This window comes from Balaenoptera physalus (assembly GCF_965194825.1).
Source record: "Balaenoptera physalus genome assembly, chromosome: 17".
Lineage (NCBI taxonomy): Eukaryota > Metazoa > Chordata > Mammalia > Artiodactyla > Balaenopteridae > Balaenoptera > Balaenoptera physalus.
In genome coordinates, this window is record NC_138895.1 from 35,687,670 (window position 1) to 35,706,972 (window position 19,303).

Genomic DNA, 19,303 nt, shown 5'->3' on the forward strand with positions numbered 1-19,303 from the left:
TCACTGTGTATTTTGTGTGTAGGGCAACACACTGCACTCTTCCTTGGAAGAGCTAGATTTCCTCAGCTCTCCAACAGCTCCAGGAAATGTATTCTCTCACGTCCTACATATCATGCAAATCTGCCTCATTGCCTTAGGCTGACCGGCACTGAGAAACCAAAACTGCTTCACATTCCTTCTACAAAGTCATACCTTAACACCCCATCCTTACAGTAGAAAGTCGGCTTGCGTTTCTGCTGTAACCACAGCACAGTTCTTCCTCTTACACTCCAGGGTTTTAAAAGAAGCTAAGCCCGATAGCCTACCCAGAGCGATCCCTGGGGGAGGCGGTTGGCTACACGCAGAATTACGTGCCAAATAAACTTTATTCAAGGAAGGGACCAGTGTGTAGCTAGAGTGTATATTTACTTGGTAGAAATCACAAGGAGGTAGGCTGCATGTTCGCTGGAAACGGGGAACTTATGGCACAAGCCTTGCTTACCCATTTTGAATGCTCCATTCAAGCTGCCTTGAAGCTGCCTAAATAACAATTTTAGGACGGGTCTCTAGTCTCTGTAGGCAAGGCTCTGGGAAGGGAACGAGTGTTCTCTACATCAACAGGGTGCTTTCATAGACTGGGTAGGAGCCTCGCCTGAGACACTCTAGAGCTAAAAGGAAACTTGACGTGAGTCCTCTCCTCAAGGTAAAGCCTAGAATAGCCCTGCCGAAGTGGAAGCTTGGAGCGGAGTTCTTGAGGCATTAGTTTCAGGTCTGTTTTCTTTTAAGGGTAGTAAGCTTTTCAAGGCCCTGAGGACCTCGCCTGGGCACCCTATTCCCTGCAAGAACACCCAGTACCGGCAGGCTCCACTGGGCTACTAAGAAACATCCAGGCCCGGAAACTTTTCCCATTCACTCTTTGTATTTTGTGTGTAGGCCAACACACTACACTCTTCCTTGGAAGAGCTAGATTTCCTCAGCTCTCCAACAGCTCCAGGAAATGTGTTCTCTCACGTCCTACATATCATGCAAATCTGCCTCATTGCCCTAGGCTGACCGGCACTGAGAAACCAAAACTGCTTCCCATTCCTTCTACAAAGTCATACCTTAACACCCCATCCTTACAGTAGAAAGTCGGCTTGCGTTTCTGCTGTAACCACAGCACAGTTCTTCCTCTTACACTCCAGGGTTTTAGAAGAAGCTAAGCCCGATAGCCTACCCAGAGCGATCCCTGGGGGAGGGCGTTGGCTACACGCAGAATTCCGTGCCAAATAAACTTTATTCAAGGAAGGGACCAGTGTGTAGCTAGAGTGTATATTTACTTGGTAGAAATCACAAGGAGGTAGGCTGCATGTTCGCTGGAAACGGGGAACTTATGGCACAAGACTTGCTTACCCATTTTGAATGCTCCATTCAAGCTGCATTGAAGTTATCTAAATTACAATTTTAGGACGGGTCTCCAGTGTCTGTAGGCAGGGCTCTGGGAAGCGAACGAGTGTTCTCTACATCAACAGGGTGCTTTCATAGACTGGGTGGGAGCCTCGCCTGAGACGCTCTAGAGCTAAAAGGGAACTTGACGTGAGTCCTTTCCTCAAGGTAAAGCCTAGAATAGCCCTGCCGAAGTGGAAGCTTGGAGCGGAGTCCTTGAGGCATTAGTTTCAGGTCTGTTTCCTTTTATGGTTAGTAAGCTTTTGAAGACCCCGAGGACCTCGCGTGGGCACCCTATTCCCTGCAAGAACACCGAGTACCGTCAGGCTCCACTGGGCTACTAAGAAACATCCTGGCCCGGAAACTTTTCCCAGTCACTCTTTGTATTTTGTGTGTAGGCCAACACACTACACTCTTCCTTGGAAGAGCTAGATTTCCTCAGCTCTCCAACAACTCCAGGAAATGTGTACTCTCAAGTCTTATATGTCATGCAAATCTCCCTCATTGCCCTAGGCTGAGCGGCACTGAGAAACCAAAACTGCTTCGCATTCCTGCTACAAAGTCATTCCTTAAGACCCCATCCTTACAGGAGAAAGTCGGCTTGCGTTCCTGCTGTAACCAAAGCACAGTTCTTCCTCTTACACTGCAGGGTTTTAGAAGAAGCTAAGCCCGATAGCCTACCCAGAGCGCTCCCTGAGGGAGGCGTTTGGCTACTCGCAGAATTCCGTGCCAAATAAACTTTATTCAAGGAAGGGACCAGTGTGTAGCTAGAGTGTATATTTACTTGGTTGAAATCACAAGGAGGTAGTCTGCATGTTCGCTGGAAACGGGGAACTTATGGCACAAGCCTTGCTTACCCATTTTGAATGCTCCATTCAAGCTGCCTTGAAGCTACCTAAATAACAATTTTAGGACGGGTCTCTAGTCTCTGTAGGTAGGGCTCTGGGAAGGGAACGAGTGTTCTCTACATCAACAGGGTGCTTTCATAGCCTGGGTGGGAGCCTCGCCTGAGACGCTCTAGAGCTAAAAGGAAACTTGACGTGAGTCATTTCCTCAAGGTAAAGCCTAGAATAGCCCTGCCGAAGTGGAAGCTTGGAGCGGAGTCCTTGAGGCATTAGTTTCAGGTCTGTTTCCTTTTAAGGTTAGTAAGCTTTTCAAGACACCGAGGACCTCGCGTGGGCACCTTATTCCCTGGAAGACCACCGAGTACCGGCAGTCTCCACTGGGCTACTAAGAAACATCCAGGCCCGGAAACCTTTCCCAGTCACTCTGTGTATTTTGTGTGTAGGCCAACACACTGCACTCTTCCTTGGAAGAGCTAGATTTCCTCAGCTCTCCAACAGCTCCAGGAAATGTGCTCTCTCACGTCCTACAAGTCATGCAAATCTGCCTCATTGCCCTAGGCTGAGCGGCACTGAGAAACCAAAACTGCTTCGCATGCCTTCTACAAAGTCATAACTTAAGACCCCATCCTTAGAGGAGAAAGTCAGCTTGCGTTCCTGCTGTAACCAAAGCACAGTTCTTCCTCTTACACTGCAGGGTTTTAGAAGAAGCTAAGCCCGATAGCCTACCTAGAGCGCTCCTTGGGGGAGGCTGTTGGCTACACGCAGAACTCCGTGCCAAATAAACTTTATTCAAGGAAGGGACCAGTGTTTAGCTAGAGTGTATATTTACTTGGTAGAAATCACAAGTAGGTAGGCCGCGTGTTCGCTGGAAACGGGGACCTTATTGCACAAGCCTTGCTTTCCCATTTTGAATGCTCCATTCATGCTGCCTTGAAATTACCTAAATAACAGTTTTAGGACGAGTCTTTAGTCATTGTAGGCAGGGCTCTGGGAAGGGAACGAGTGTTCTCTCCATCAACAGGGTGCTTTCATAGCCTGGGTGGGAGCCTCTCCTCAGACGCCCTAGAGATAAAGGACACTTGACGTGAGTTCTTTCCTCCAGGTAAAGCCTTGAATAGCCCTGCCGAAGCTAAGCTTGCAGCAGTTTCCTTGTGGCATTTGTTTTAGGTCTGTTTTCTTTTAAGGTTAGTAAGCTTTTCAAGACACCGAGGACCTCTCGTGGGCACCCTATTCCCTGCAAGAGCACCGAGTACCAGCAGGCTCCACTGGGCTACTAAGAAACATCCAGGCCCGGAAACATTTCCCAGTCACTGTGTATTTTGTGTGTAGGGCAACACACTGCACTCTTCCTTGGAAGAGCTAGATTTCCTCAGCTCTCCAACAACTCCAGGAAATGTGTTCTCTCAAGTCCTATATGTCATGCAAATCTCCCTCATTGCCCTAGGCCGAGCGGCACTGAGAAACCAAAACTGCAATGCATTCCTTCTTTAAAGTCAAACCTTAAGACCCCATCCTTACAGGAGAAAGTTGGCTTGCTTTCCTGCTGTAACCAAAGCACAGTTCTTCCTCTTACACTCCAGGGTTTTAGAAGAAGCTAAGCCCGATAGCCTACCCAGAGCGCTCCCTGGGGGAGGCGGTTGGCTACACGCAGAATTCCGTGCCAAATAAACTTTATTCAAGGAAGGGACCAGTGTGTAGCTAGAGTGTATATTTACTTGGTAGAAATCAAAAGGAGGTAGGCTGCATGTTCGCTGGAAACGGGGAACTTATGGCACAAGACTTGCTTACCCATTTTGAATGCTCCATTCAAGCTGCATTGAAGTTATCTAAATTACAATTTTAGGACGGGTCTCCAGTGTCTGTAGGCAGGGCTCTGGGAAGCGAACGAGTGTTCTCTCCATCAACAGGGTGCTTTCATAGACTGGGTGGGAGCCTCGCCTGAGACGCTCTAGAGCTAAAAGGGAACTTGACGTGAGTCCTTTCCTCAAGGTAAAGCCTAGAATAGCCCTGCCGAAGTGGAAGCTTGGAGCGGAGTCCTTGAGGCATTAGTTTCAGGTCTGTTTCCTTTTATGGTTAGTAAGCTTTTGAAGACCCCGAGGACCTCGCGTGGGCACCCTATTCCCTGCAAGAACACCGAGTACCGTCAGGCTCCACTGGGCTACTAAGAAACATCCTGGCCCGGAAACTTTTCCCAGTCACTCTTTGTATTTTGTGTGTAGGCCAACACACTACACTCTTCCTTGGAAGAGCTAGATTTCCTCAGCTCTCCAACAACTCCAGGAAATGTGTACTCTCAAGTCTTATATGTCATGCAAATCTCCCTCATTGCCCTAGGCTGAGCGGCACTGAGAAACCAAAACTGCTTCGCATTCCTGCTACAAAGTCATTCCTTAAGACCCCATCCTTACAGGAGAAAGTCAGCTTGCGTTTCTGCTGTAACCACAGCACAGTTCTTCCTCTTACACTCCAGGGTTTTAGAAGAAGCTAAGCCAGATAGCCTACCTAGAGCGCTCCTTGGGGGAGGCTGTTGGCTACACGCAGAACTCCGTGCCAAATAAACTTTATTCAAGGAAGGGACCAGTGTTTAGCTAGAGTGTATATTTACTTGGTAGAAATCACAAGTAGGTAGGCCGCGTGTTCGCTGGAAACGGTGACCTTATGGCACAAGCCTTGCTTTCCCATTTTGAATGCTCCATGCATGCTGCCTTGAAGTTACCTAAATAACAGTTTTAGGACGAGTCTTTAGTCATTGTAGGCAGGGCTCTGGGAAGGGAACGAGTGTTCTCTGCATCAACAGGGTGCTTTCATAGCCTGGGTGGGAGCCTCTCCTCAGACGCCCTAGAGATAAAGGAAACTTGACGTGAGTTCTTTCCTCCAGGTAAAGCCTTGACTAGCCCTGCCGAAGCTGAGCTTGAAGCAGTTTCCTTGTGGCATTTGTTTTAGGTCTGTTTTCTTTTAAGGTTAGTAAGCTTGTCAAGACACCGAGGACCTCTCGTGGGCACCCTATTCCCTGCAAGAGCACCGAGTACCAGCAGGCTCCACTGGGCTACTAAGAAACATCCAGGCCCGGAAACGTTTCCCAGTCACTGTGTATTTTGTGTGTAGGGCAACACACTGCACTCTTCCTTGGAAGAGCTAGATTTCCTCAGCTCTCCAACAACTCCAGGAAATGTGTTCTCTCAATTCCTATATGTCATGCAAATCTCCCTCATTGCCCTTAGGCTGAGCAGCACTGAGAAACCAAAACTGCAACGCATTCCTTCTTTAAAGTCAAACCTTAAGACCCCATCCTTACAGGAGAAAGTCGGCTTGCTTTCCTGCTGTAACCAAAGCACAGTTCTTCCTCTTACACTCCAGGGTTTTAGAAGAAGCAGAGCCCGATAGCCTACCCAGAGCGCTCCCAAGGGGAGGCGGTTGGCTACACGCAGAATTCCGTGCCAAATAAACTTTATTCAAGGAAGGGACCAGTGTGTAGCTAGAGTGTATATTTACTTGGTAGAAATCACAAGGAGGTAGGCTGCATGTTCGCTGGAAACGGGGAACTTATGGCACAAGCCTTGCTTACCCATTTTGAATGCTCCATTCAAGCTGCCTTGAAGCTGCCTAAATAACAATTTTAGGACGGGTCTCTAGTCTCTGTAGGCAAGGCTCTGGGAAGGGAACGAGTGTTCTCTACATCAACAGGGTGCTTTCATAGCCTGGGTGGGAGCCTCTCCTCAGACGCCCTAGAGATAAAGGAAACTTGACGTGAGTTCTTTCCTCCAGGTAAAGCCTTGAATAGCCCTGCCGAAGCTAAGCTTGAAGCAGTTTCCTTGTGGCATTTGTTTTAGGTCTGTTTTCTTTTAAGGTTAGTAAGCTTGTCAAGACACCGAGGACCTCTCGTGGGCACCCTATTCCCTGCAAGAGCACCGAGTACCAGCAGGCTCCACTGGGCTACTAAGAAACATCCAGGCCCGGAAACGTTTCCCAGTCACTGTGTATTTTGTGTGTAGGGCAACACACTGCACTCTTCCTTGGAAGAGCTAGATTTCCTCAGCTCTCCAACAGCTCCAGGAAATGTATTCTCTCACGTCCTACATATCATGCAAATCTGCCTCATTGCCTTAGGCTGACCGGCACTGAGAAACCAAAACTGCTTCACATTCCTTCTACAAAGTCATACCTTAACACCCCATCCTTACAGTAGAAAGTCGGCTTGCGTTTCTGCTGTAACCACAGCACAGTTCTTCCTCTTACACTCCAGGGTTTTAAAAGAAGCTAAGCCCGATAGCCTACCCAGAGCGATCCCTGGGGGAGGCGGTTGGCTACACGCAGAATTACGTGCCAAATAAACTTTATTCAAGGAAGGGACCAGTGTGTAGCTAGAGTGTATATTTACTTGGTAGAAATCACAAGGAGGTAGGCTGCATGTTCGCTGGAAACGGGGAACTTATGGCACAAGCCTTGCTTACCCATTTTGAATGCTCCATTCAAGCTGCCTTGAAGCTGCCTAAATAACAATTTTAGGACGGGTCTCTAGTCTCTGTAGGCAAGGCTCTGGGAAGGGAACGAGTGTTCTCTACATCAACAGGGTGCTTTCATAGACTGGGTAGGAGCCTCGCCTGAGACACTCTAGAGCTAAAAGGAAACTTGACGTGAGTCCTCTCCTCAAGGTAAAGCCTAGAATAGCCCTGCCGAAGTGGAAGCTTGGAGCGGAGTTCTTGAGGCATTAGTTTCAGGTCTGTTTTCTTTTAAGGGTAGTAAGCTTTTCAAGGCCCTGAGGACCTCGCCTGGGCACCCTATTCCCTGCAAGAACACCCAGTACCGGCAGGCTCCACTGGGCTACTAAGAAACATCCAGGCCCGGAAACTTTTCCCATTCACTCTTTGTATTTTGTGTGTAGGCCAACACACTACACTCTTCCTTGGAAGAGCTAGATTTCCTCAGCTCTCCAACAGCTCCAGGAAATGTGTTCTCTCACGTCCTACATATCATGCAAATCTGCCTCATTGCCCTAGGCTGACCGGCACTGAGAAACCAAAACTGCTTCCCATTCCTTCTACAAAGTCATACCTTAACACCCCATCCTTACAGTAGAAAGTCGGCTTGCGTTTCTGCTGTAACCACAGCACAGTTCTTCCTCTTACACTCCAGGGTTTTAGAAGAAGCTAAGCCCGATAGCCTACCCAGAGCGATCCCTGGGGGAGGGCGTTGGCTACACGCAGAATTCCGTGCCAAATAAACTTTATTCAAGGAAGGGACCAGTGTGTAGCTAGAGTGTATATTTACTTGGTAGAAATCACAAGGAGGTAGGCTGCATGTTCGCTGGAAACGGGGAACTTATGGCACAAGCCTTGCTTACCCATTTTGAATGCTCCATTCAAGCTGCCTTGAACCTGCCTAAATAACAATTTTAGGACGGGTCTCTAGTCTCTGTAGGCAAGGCTCTGGGAAGGGAACGAGTGTTCTCTACATCAACAGGGTGCTTTCATAGCCTGGGTGGGAGCCTCTCCTCAGACGCTCTACAGCTAAAAGGAAACTTGACGTGAGTCCTTTCCTCAAGGTAAAGCCTAGAATAGCCCTGCCGAAGTGGAAGCTTGGAGCGGAGTCCTTGAGGCATTAGTTTCAGGTCTGTTTCCTTTTAAGGTTAGTAAGCTTTTCAGGACACCGAGGACCTCGCCTGGGCACCTTATTCCCTGGAAGACCACCGAGTACCGGCAGTCTCCACTGGGCTACTAAGAAACATCCAGGCCCGGAAACCTTTCCCAGTCACTCTGTGTATTTTGTGTGTAGGCCAACACACTGCACTCTTCCTTGGAAGAGCTAGATTTCCTCAGCTCTCCAACAGCTCCAGGAAATTTGTTCTCTCACGTCCTACATATCATGCAAATCTGCCTCATTGCCCTAGGCTGAGCAGCTCTGAGAAACCAAAACGGCTTCGCATTCCTTCTACAAAGTCATACCTTAAGACCCCATCCTTACAGGAGAAAGTCAGCTTGCGTTTCTGCTGTAACCAAAGCACAGATCTTCCTCTTACACTGCAGGGTTTTAGAAGAAGCTAAGCCAGATAGCCTACCTAGAGCGCTCCTTGGGGGAGGCTGTTGGCTACACGCAGAACTCCGTGCCAAATAAACTTTATTCAAGGAAGGGACCAGTGTGTAGCTAGAGTGTATATTTACTTGGTAGAAATCACAAGTAGGTAGGCCGCGTGTTCGCTGGAAACGGTGACCTTATGTCACAAGCCTTGCTTTCCCATTTTGAATGCTCCATGCATGCTGCCTTGAAGTTACCTAAATAACAGTTTTAGGACGAGTCTTTAGTCATTGTAGGCAGGGCTCTGGGAAGGGAACGAGTGTTCTCTGCATCAACAGGGTGCTTTCATAGCCTGGGTGGGAGCCTCTCCTCAGACGCCCTAGAGATAAAGGAAACTTGACGTGAGTTCTTTCCTCCAGGTAAAGCCTTGAATAGCCCTGCCGAAGCTAAGCTTGAAGCAGTTTCCTTGTGGCATTTGTTTTAGGTCTGTTTTCTTTTAAGGTTAGTAAGCTTGTCAAGACACCGAGGACCTCTCGTGGGCACCCTATTCCCTGCAAGAGCACCGAGTACCAGCAGGCTCCACTGGGCTACTAAGAAACATCCAGGCCCGGAAACGTTTCCCAGTCACTGTGTATTTTGTGTGTAGGGCAACACACTGCACTCTTCCTTGGAAGAGCTAGATTTCCTCACCTTTCCAACAGCTCCAGGAAATTTGTTCTCTCACGTCCTACATATCATGCAAATCTGCCTCATTGCCTTAGGCTGACCGGCACTGAGAAACCAAAACTGCTTCACATTCCTTCTACAAAGTCATACCTTAACACCCCATCCTTACAGTAGAAAGTCGGCTTGCGTTTCTGCTGTAACCACAGCACAGTTCTTCCTCTTACACTCCAGGGTTTTAGAAGAAGCTAAGCCCGATAGCCTACCCAGAGCGATCCCTGGGGGAGGCGGTTGGCTACACGCAGAATTACGTGCCAAATAAACTTTATTCAAGGAAGGGACCAGTGTGTAGCTAGAGTGTATATTTACTTGGTAGAAATCACAAGGAGGTAGGCTGCATGTTCGCTGGAAACGGGGAACTTATGGCACAAGCCTTGCTTACCCATTTTGAATGCTCCATTCAAGCTGCCTTGAAGCTGCCTAAATAACAATTTTAGGACGGGTCTCTAGTCTCTGTAGGCAAGGCTCTGGGAAGGGAACGAGTGTTCTCTACATCAACAGGGTGCTTTCATAGCCTGGGTGGGAGCCTCTCCTCAGACGCCCTAGAGATAAAGGAAACTTGACGTGAGTTCTTTCCTCCAGGTAAAGCCTTGAATAGCCCTGCCGAAGCTAAGCTTGAAGCAGTTTCCTTGTGGCATTTGTTTTAGGTCTGTTTTCTTTTAAGGTTAGTAAGCTTGTCAAGACACCGAGGACCTCTCGTGGGCACCCTATTCCCTGCAAGAGCACCGAGTACCAGCAGGCTCCACTGGGCTACTAAGAAACATCCAGGCCCGGAAACGTTTCCCAGTCACTGTGTATTTTGTGTGTAGGGCAACACACTGCACTCTTCCTTGGAAGAGCTAGATTTCCTCAGCTCTCCAACAACTCCAGGAAATGTGTTCTCTCAATTCCTATATGTCATGCAAATCTCCCTCATTGCCCTAGGCAGAGCAGCACTGAGAAACCAAAAGTGCAACGCATTCTTTCTTTAAAGTCAAACCTTAAGACCCCATCCTTTCAGGAGAAAGTCGGCTTGCTTTCCTGCTGTAACCAAAGCACAGTTCTTCCTCTTACACTCCAGGGTTTTAGAAGAAGCAGAGCCCGATAGCCTACCCAGAGCGCTCCCAAGGGGAGGCGGTTGGCTACACGCAGAATTCCGTGCCAAATAAACTTTATTCAAGGAAGGGACCAGTGTGTAGCTAGAGTGTATATTTACTTGGTAGAAATCACAAGGAGGTAGGCTGCATGTTCGCTGGAAACGGGGAACTTATGGCACAAGCCTTGCTTACCACTTTTGAATGCTCCATTCAAGCTGCCTTGAAGCTACCTAAATTACAATTTTAGGACGGGTCTCTAGTGTCTGTAGGCAGGGCTCTGAGAAGGGAACGAGTGTTCTCTACATCAACAGGGTGCTTTCAGAGACTGGGTAGGAGCCTCGCCTGAGACACTCTAGAGCTAAAAGGAAACTTGACGTGAGTCCTCTCCTCAAGGTAAAGCCTAGAATAGCCCTGCCGAAGTGGAAGCTTGGAGCGGAGTTCTTGAGGCATTAGTTTCAGGTCTGTTTTCTTTTAAGGTTAGTAAGCTTTTCAAGGCCCTGAGGACCTCGCCTGGGCACCCTATTCCCTGCAAGAACACCCAGTACCGGCAGGCTCCACTGGGCTACTAAGAAACATCCAGGCCCGGAAACTTTTCCCATTCACTCTTTGTATTTTGTGTGTAGGCCAACACACTACACTCTTCCTTGGAAGAGCTAGATTTCCTCAGCTCTCCAACAGCTCCAGGAAATGTGTTCTCTCACGTCCTACATATCATGCAAATCTGCCTCATTGCCCTAGGCTGACCGGCACTGAGAAACCAAAACTGCTTCCCATTCCTTCTACAAAGTCATACCTTAACACCCCATCCTTACAGTAGAAAGTCGGCTTGCGTTTCTGCTGTAACCACAGCACAGTTCTTCCTCTTACACTCCAGGGTTTTAGAAGAAGCTAAGCCCGATAGCCTACCCAGAGCGATCCCTGGGGGAGGCGGTTGGCTACACGCAGAATTACGTGCCAAATAAACTTTATTCAAGGAAGGGACCAGTGTGTAGCTAGAGTGTATATTTACTTGGTAGAAATCACAAGGAGGTAGGCTGCATGTTCGCTGGAAACGGGGAACTTATGGCACAAGCCTTGCTTACCCATTTTGAATGCTCCATTCAAGCTGCCTTGAAGCTGCCTAAATAACAATTTTAAGACGGGTCTCTAGTCTCTGTAGGCAAGGCTCTGGGAAGGGAACGAGTGTTCTCTACATCAACAGGGTGCTTTCATAGCCTGGGTGGGAGCCTCTCCTCAGACGCTCTACAGCTAAAAGGAAACTTGACGTGAGTCCTTTCCTCAAGGTAAAGCCTAGAATAGCCCTGCCGAAGTGGAAGCTTGGAGCGGAGTCCTTGAGGCATTAGTTTCAGGTCTGTTTCCTTTTAAAGTTAGTAAGCTTTTCAGGACACCGAGGACCTCGCCTGGGCACCTTATTCCCTGGAAGACCACCGAGTACCGGCAGTCTCCACTGGGCTACTAAGAAACATCCAGGCCCGGAAACCTTTCCCAGTCACTCTGTGTATTTTGTGTGTAGGCCAACACACTGCACTCTTCCTTGGAAGAGCTAGATTTCCTCAGCTCTCCAACAGCTCCAGGAAATTTGTTCTCTCACGTCCTACATATCATGCAAATCTGCCTCATTGCCCTAGGCTGAGCAGCTCTGAGAAACCAAAACGGCTTCGCATTCCTTCTACAAAGTCATACCTTAAGACCCCATCCTTACAGGAGAAAGTCAGCTTGCGTTTCTGCTGTAACCAAAGCACAGATCTTCCTCTTACACTGCAGGGTTTTAGAAGAAGCTAAGCCAGATAGCCTACCTAGAGCGCTCCTTGGGGGAGGCGGTTGGCTACACGCAGAACTCCGTGCCAAATAAACTTTATTCAAGGAAGGGACCAGTGTGTAGCTAGAGTGTATATTTACTTGGTAGAAATCACAAGTAGGTAGGCCGCGTGTTCGCTGGAAACGGTGACCTTATGGCACAAGCCTTGCCTTCCCATTTTGAATGCTCCATGCATGCTGCCTTGAAGTTACCTAAATAACAGTTTTAGGACGAGTCTTTAGTCATTGTAGGCAGGGCTCTGGGAAGGGAACGAGTGTTCTCTGCATCAACAGGGTGCTTTCATAGCCTGGGTGGGAGCCTCTCCTCAGACGCCCTAGAGATAAAGGAAACTTGACGTGAGTTCTTTCCTCCAGGTAAAGCCTTGAATAGCCCTGCCGAAGCTAAGCTTGAAGCAGTTTCCTTGTGGCATTTGTTTTAGGTCTGTTTCCTTTTAAGGTTAGTAAGCTTGTCAAGACACCGAGGACCTCTCGTGGGCACCCTATTCCCTGCAAGAGCACCGAGTACCAGCAGGCTCCACTGGGCTACTAAGAAACATCCAGGCCCGGAAACGTTTCCCAGTCACTGTGTATTTTGTGTGTAGGGCAACACACTGCACTCTTCCTTGGAAGAGCTAGATTTCCTCAGCTCTCCAACAGCTCCAGGAAATGTGTTCTCTCACGTCCTACATATCATGCAAATCTGCCTCATTGCCCTAGGCTGACCGGCACTGAGAAACCAAAACTGCTTCACATTCCTTCTACAAAGTCATACCTTAACACCCCATCCTTACAGTAGAAAGTCGGCTTGCGTTTCTGCTGTAACCACAGCACAGTTCTTCCTCTTACACTCCAGGGTTTTAGAAGAAGCTAAGCCCGATAGCCTACCCAGAGCGATCCCTGGGGGAGGCGGTTGGCTACACGCAGAATTACGTGCCAAATAAACTTTATTCAAGGAAGGGACCAGTGTGTAGCTAGAGTGTATATTTACTTGGTAGAAATCACAAGGAGGTAGGCTGCATGTTCGCTGGAAACGGGGAACTTATGGCACAAGCCTTGCTTACCCATTTTGAATGCTCCATTCAAGCTGCCTTGAAGCTGCCTAAATAACAATTTTAGGACGGGTCTCTAGTCTCTGTAGGCAAGGCTCTGGGAAGGGAACGAGTGTTCTCTACATCAACAGGGTGCTTTCATAGCCTGGGTGGGAGCCTCTCCTCAGACGCTCTACAGCTAAAAGGAAACTTGACGTGAGTCCTCTCCTCAAGGTAAAGCCTAGAATAGCCCTGCCGAAGTGGAAGCTTGGAGCGGAGTTCTTGAGGCATTAGTTTCAGGTCTCTTTTCTTTTAAGGGTACTAAGCTTTTCAAGGCCCTGAGGACCTCGCCTGGGCACCCTATTCCCTGCAAGAACACCCAGTACCGGCAGGCTCCACTGGGCTACTAAGAAACATCCAGGCCCGGAAACTTTTCCCATTCACTCTTTGTATTTTGTGTGTAGGCCAACACACTACACTCTTCCTTGGAAGAGCTAGATTTCCTCAGCTCTCCAACAGCTCCAGGAAATGTGTTCTCTCATGTCCTACATATCATGCAAATCTGCCTCATTGCCCTAGGCTGACCGGCACTGAGAAACCAAAACTGCTTCACATTCCTTCTACAAAGTCATACCTTAACACCCCATCCTTACAGTAGAAAGTCGGCTTGCGTTTCTGCTGTAACCACAGCACAGTTCTTCCTCTTACACTCCAGGGTTTTAGAAGAAGCTAAGCCCGATAGCCTACCCAGAGCGATCCCTGGGGGAGGCGGTTGGCTACACGCAGAATTACGTGCCAAATAAACTTTATTTAAGGAAGGGACCAGTGTGTAGCTAGAGTGTATATTTACTTGGTAGAAATCACAAGGAGGTAGGCTGCATGTTCGCTGGAAACGGGGAACTTATGGCACAAGCCTTGCTTACCCATTTTGAATGCTCCATTCAAGCTGCCTTGAAGCTGCCTAAATAACAATTTTAGGACGGGTCTCTAGTCTCTGTAGGCAAGGCTCTGGGAAGGGAACGAGTGTTCTCTACATCAACAGGGTGCTTTCATAGACTGGGTGGGAGCCTCTCCTCAGACGCTCTACAGCTAGAAGGAAACTTGACGTGAGTCCTTTCCTCAAGGTAAAGCCTAGAATAGCCCTGCCGAAGTGGAAGCTTGGAGCGGAGTCCTTGAGGCATTAGTTTCAGGTCTGTTTCCTTTTAAGGTTAGTAAGCTTTTCAGGACACCGAGGACCTCGCCTGGGCACCTTATTCCCTGGAAGACCACCGAGTACCGGCAGTCTCCACTGGGCTACTAAGAAACATCCAGGCCCGGAAACCTTTCCCAGTCACTCTGTGTATTTTGTGTGTAGGCCAACACACTGCACTCTTCCTTGGAAGAGCTAGATTTCCTCAGCTCTCCAACAGCTCCAGGAAATTTGTTCTCTCACGTCCTACATATCATGCAAATCTGCCTCATTGCCCTAGGCTGAGCAGCTCTGAGAAACCAAAACGGCTTCGCATTCCTTCTACAAAGTCATACCTTAAGACCCCATCCTTACAGGAGAAAGTCAGCTTGCGTTTCTGCTGTAACCAAAGCACAGATCTTCCTCTTACACTGCAGGGTTTTAGAAGAAGCTAAGCCAGATAGCCTACCTAGAGCGCTCCTTGGGGGAGGCTGTTGGCTACACGCAGAACTCCGTGCCAAATAAACTTTATTCAAGGAAGGGACCAGTGTGTAGCTAGAGTGTATATTTACTTGGTAGAAATCACAAGTAGGTAGGCCGCGTGTTCGCTGGAAACGGTGACCTTATGGCACAAGCCTTGCTTTCCCATTTTGAATGCTCCATGCATGCTGCCTTGAAGTTACCTAAATAACAGTTTTAGGACGAGTCTTTAGTCATTGTAGGCAGGGCTCTGGGAAGGGAACGAGTGTTCTCTGCATCAACAGGGTGCTTTCATAGCCTGGGTGGGAGCCTATCCTCAGACGCCCTAGAGATAAAGGAAACTTTACGTGAGTCCTTTCCTCCAGGTAAAGCCTTGAATAGCCCTGCCGAAGCTAAGCTTGAAGCAGTTTCCTTGTGGCATTTGTTTTAGGTCTGTTTTCTTTTAAGGTTAGTAAGCTTGTCAAGACACCGAGGACCTCTCGTGGGCACCCTATTCCCTGCAAGAGCACCGAGTACCAGCAGGCTCCACTGGGCTACTAAGAAACATCCAGGCCCGGAAACGTTTCCCAGTCACTGTGTATTTTGTGTGTAGGGCAACACACTGCACTCTTCCTTGGAAGAGCTAGATTTCCTCAGCTCTCCAACAGCTCCAGGAAATGTATTCTCTCACGTCCTACATATCATGCAAATCTGCCTCATTGCCTTAGGCTGACCGGCACTGAGAAACCAAAACTGCTTCACATTCCTTCTACAAAGTCATACCTTAACACCCCATCCTTACAGTAAAAAGTCGGCTTGCGTTTCGGCTGTAACCACAGCACAGTTCTTCCTCTTACACTCCAGGGTTTTAGAAGAAGCTAAGCCCGATAGCCTACCCAGAGCGATCCCTGGGGGAGGCGGTTGGCTACACGCAGAATTACGTGCCAAATAAACTTTATTCAAGGAAGGGACCAGTGTGTAGCTAGAGTGTATATTTACTTGGTAGAAATCACAAGGAGGTAGGCTGCATGTTCGCTGGAAACGGGGAACTTATGGCACAAGCCTTGCTTACCCATTTTGAATGCTCCATTCAAGCTGCCTTGAAGCTGCCTAAATAACAATTTTAGGACGGGTCTCTAGTCTCTGTAGGCAAGGCTCTGGGAAGGGAACGAGTGTTCTCTACATCAACAGGGTGCTTTCATAGCCTGGGTGGGAGCCTCTCCTCAGACGCCCTAGAGATAAAGGAAACTTGACGTGAGTTCTTTCCTCCAGGTAAAGCCTTGAATAGCCCTGCCGAAGCTAAGCTTGAAGCAGTTTCCTTGTGGCATTTGTTTTAGGTCTGTTTTCTTTTAAGGTTAGTAAGCTTGTCAAGACACCGAGGACCTCTCGTGGGCACCCTATTCCCTGCAAGAGCACCGAGTACCAGCAGGCTCCACTGGGCTACTAAGAAACATCCAGGCCCGGAAACGTTTCCCAGTCACTGTGTATTTTGTGTGTAGGGCAACACACTGCACTCTTCCTTGGAAGAGCTAGATTTCCTCAGCTCTCCAACAACTCCAGGAAATGTGTTCTCTCAATTCCTATATGTCATGCAAATCTCCCTCATTGCCCTAGGCAGAGCAGCACTGAGAAACCAAAAGTGCAACGCATTCTTTCTTTAAAGTCAAACCTTAAGACCCCATCCTTACAGGAGAAAGTCGGCTTGCTTTCCTGCTGTAACCAAAGCACAGTTCTTCCTCTTACACTCCAGGGTTTTAGAAGAAGCAGAGCCCGATAGCCTACCCAGAGCGCTCCCTGGGGGAGGCGGTTGGCTACACGCAGAATTCCGTGCCAAATAAACTTTATTCAAGGAAGGGACCAGTGTGTAGCTAGAGTGTATATTTACTTGGTAGAAATCACAAGGAGGTAGGCTGCATGTTCGCTGGAAACGGGGAACTTATGGCACAAGCCTTGCTTACCACTTTTGAATGCTCCATTCAAGCTGCCTTGAAGCTACCTAAATTACAATTTTAGGACGGGTCTCTAGTGTCTGTAGGCAGGGCTCTGGGAAGGGAACGAGTGTTCTCTACATCAACAGGGTGCTTTCATAGACTGGGTAGGAGCCTCGCCTGAGACACTCTAGAGCTAAAAGGAAACTTGACGTGAGTCCTCTCCTCAAGGTAAAGCCTAGAATAGCCCTGCCGAAGTGGAAGCTTGGAGCGGAGTTCTTGAGGCATTAGTTTCAGGTCTGTTTTCTTTTAAGGTTAGTAAGCTTTTCAAGGCCCTGAGGACCTCGCCTGGGCACCCTATTCCCTGCAAGAACACCCAGTACCGGCAGGCTCCACTGGGCTACTAAGAAACATCCAGGCCCGGAAACTTTTCCCATTCACTCTTTGTATTTTGTGTGTAGGCCAACACACTACACTCTTCCTTGGAAGAGCTAGATTTCCTCAGCTCTCCAACAGCTCCAAGAAATGTGTTCTCTCACGTCCTACATATCATGCAAATCTGCCTCATTGCCCTAGGCTGACCGGCACTGAGAAACCAAAACTGCTTCACATTCCTTCTACAAAGTCATACCTTAACACTCCATCCTTACAGTAGAAAGTCGGCTTGCGTTTCTGCTGTAACCACAGCACAGTTCTTCCTCTTACACTCCAGGGTTTTAGAAGAAGCTAAGCCCGATAGCCTACCCAGAGCGATCCCTGGGGGAGGCGGTTGGCTACACGCAGAATTACGTGCCAAATAAACTTTATTCAAGGAAGGGACCAGTGTGTAGCTAGAGTGTATATTTACTTGGTAGAAATCACAAGGAGGTAGGCTGCATGTTCGCTGGAAACGGGGAACTTATGGCACAAGCCTTGCTTACCCATTTTGAATGCTCCATTCAAGCTGCCTTGAAGCTGCCTAAATAACAATTTTAGGACGGGTCTCTAGTCTCTGTAGGCAAGGCTCTGGGAAGGGAACGAGTGTTCTCTACATCAACAGGGTGCTTTCATAGCCTGGGTGGGAGCCTCTCCTCAGACGCTCTACAGCTAAAAGGAAACTTGACGTGAGTCCTTTCCTCAAGGTAAAGCCTAGAATAGCCCTGCCGAAGTGGAAGCTTGGAGCGGAGTCCTTGAGGCATTAGTTTCAGGTCTGTTTCCTTTTAAAGTTAGTAAGCTTTTCAGGACACCGAGGACCTCGCCTGGGCACCTTATTCCCTGGAAGACCACCGAGTACCGGCAGTCTCCACTGGGCTACTAAGAAACATCCAGGCCCGGAAACCTTTCCCAGTCACTCTGTGTATTTTGTGTGTAGGCCAACACACTGCACTCTTCCTTGGAAGAGCTAGATTTCCTCAGCTCTCCAACAGCTCCAGGAAATTTGTTCTCTCACGTCCTACATATCATGCAAATCTGCCTCATTGCCCTAGGCTGAGCAGCTCTGAGAAACCAAAACGGCTTCGCATTCCTTCTACAAAGTCATACCTTAAGACCCCATCCTTACAGGAGAAAGTCAGCTTGCGTTTCTGCTGTAACCAAAGCACAGATCTTCCTCTTACACTGCAGGGTTTTAGAAGAAGCTAAGCCAGATAGCCTACCTAGAGCGCTCCTTGGGGGAGGCTGTTGGCTACACGCAGAACTCCGTGCCAAATAAACTTTATTCAAGGAAGGGACCAGTGTGTATCTAGAGTGTATATTTACTTGGTAGAAATCACAAGTAGGTAGGCCGCGTGTTCGCTGGAAACGGTGACCTTATGGCACAAGCCTTGCTTTCCCATTTTGAATGCTCCATGCATGCTGCCTTGAAGTTACCTAAATAACAGTTTTAGGACGAGTCTTTAGTCATTGTAGGCAGGGCTCTGGGAAGGGAACGAGTGTTCTCTGCATCAACAGGGTGCTTTCATAGCCTGGGTGGGAGCCTCTCCTCAGACGCCCTAGAGATAAAGGAAACTTGACGTGAGTTCTTTCCTCCAGGTAAAGCCTTGAATAGCCCTGCCGAAGCTAAGCTTGAAGCAGTTTCCTTGTGGCATTTGTTTTAGGTCTGTTTTCTTTTAAGGTTAGTAAGCTTGTCAAGACACCGAGGACCTCTCGTGGGCACCCTATTCCCTGCAAGAGCACCGAGTACCAGCAGGCTCCACTGGGCTACTAAGAAACATCCAGGCCCGGAAACGTTTCCCAGTCACTGTGTATTTTGTGTGTAGGGCAACACACTGCACTCTTCCTTGGAAGAGCTAGATTTCCTCAGCTCTCCAACAGCTCCAGGAAATGTGTTCTCTCACGTCCTACATATCATGCAAATCTGCCTCATTGCCCTAGGCTGACCGGCACTGAGAAACCAAAACTGCTTCACATTCCTTCTACAAAGTCATACCTTAACACCCCATCCTTACAGTAGAAAGTCGGCTTGCGTTTCTGCTGTAACCACAGCACAGTTCTTCCTCTTACACTCCAGGGTTTTAGAAGAAGCTAAGCCCGATAGCCTACCCAGAGCGATCCCTGGGGGAGGCGGTTGGCTACACGCAGAATTACGTGCCAAATAAACTTTATTCAAGGAAGGGACCAGTGTGTAGCTAGAGTGTATATTTACTTGGTAGAAATCACAAGGAGGTAGGCTGCATGTTCGCTGGAAACGGGGAACTTATGGCACAAGCCTTGCTTACCCATTTTGAATGCTCCATTCAAGCTGCCTTGAAGCTGCCTAAATAACAATTTTAGGACGGGTCTCTAGTCTCTGTAGGCAAGGCTCTGGGAAGGGAACGAGTGTTCTCTACATCAACAGGGTGCTTTCATAGCCTGGGTGGGAGCCTCTCCTCAGACGCTCTACAGC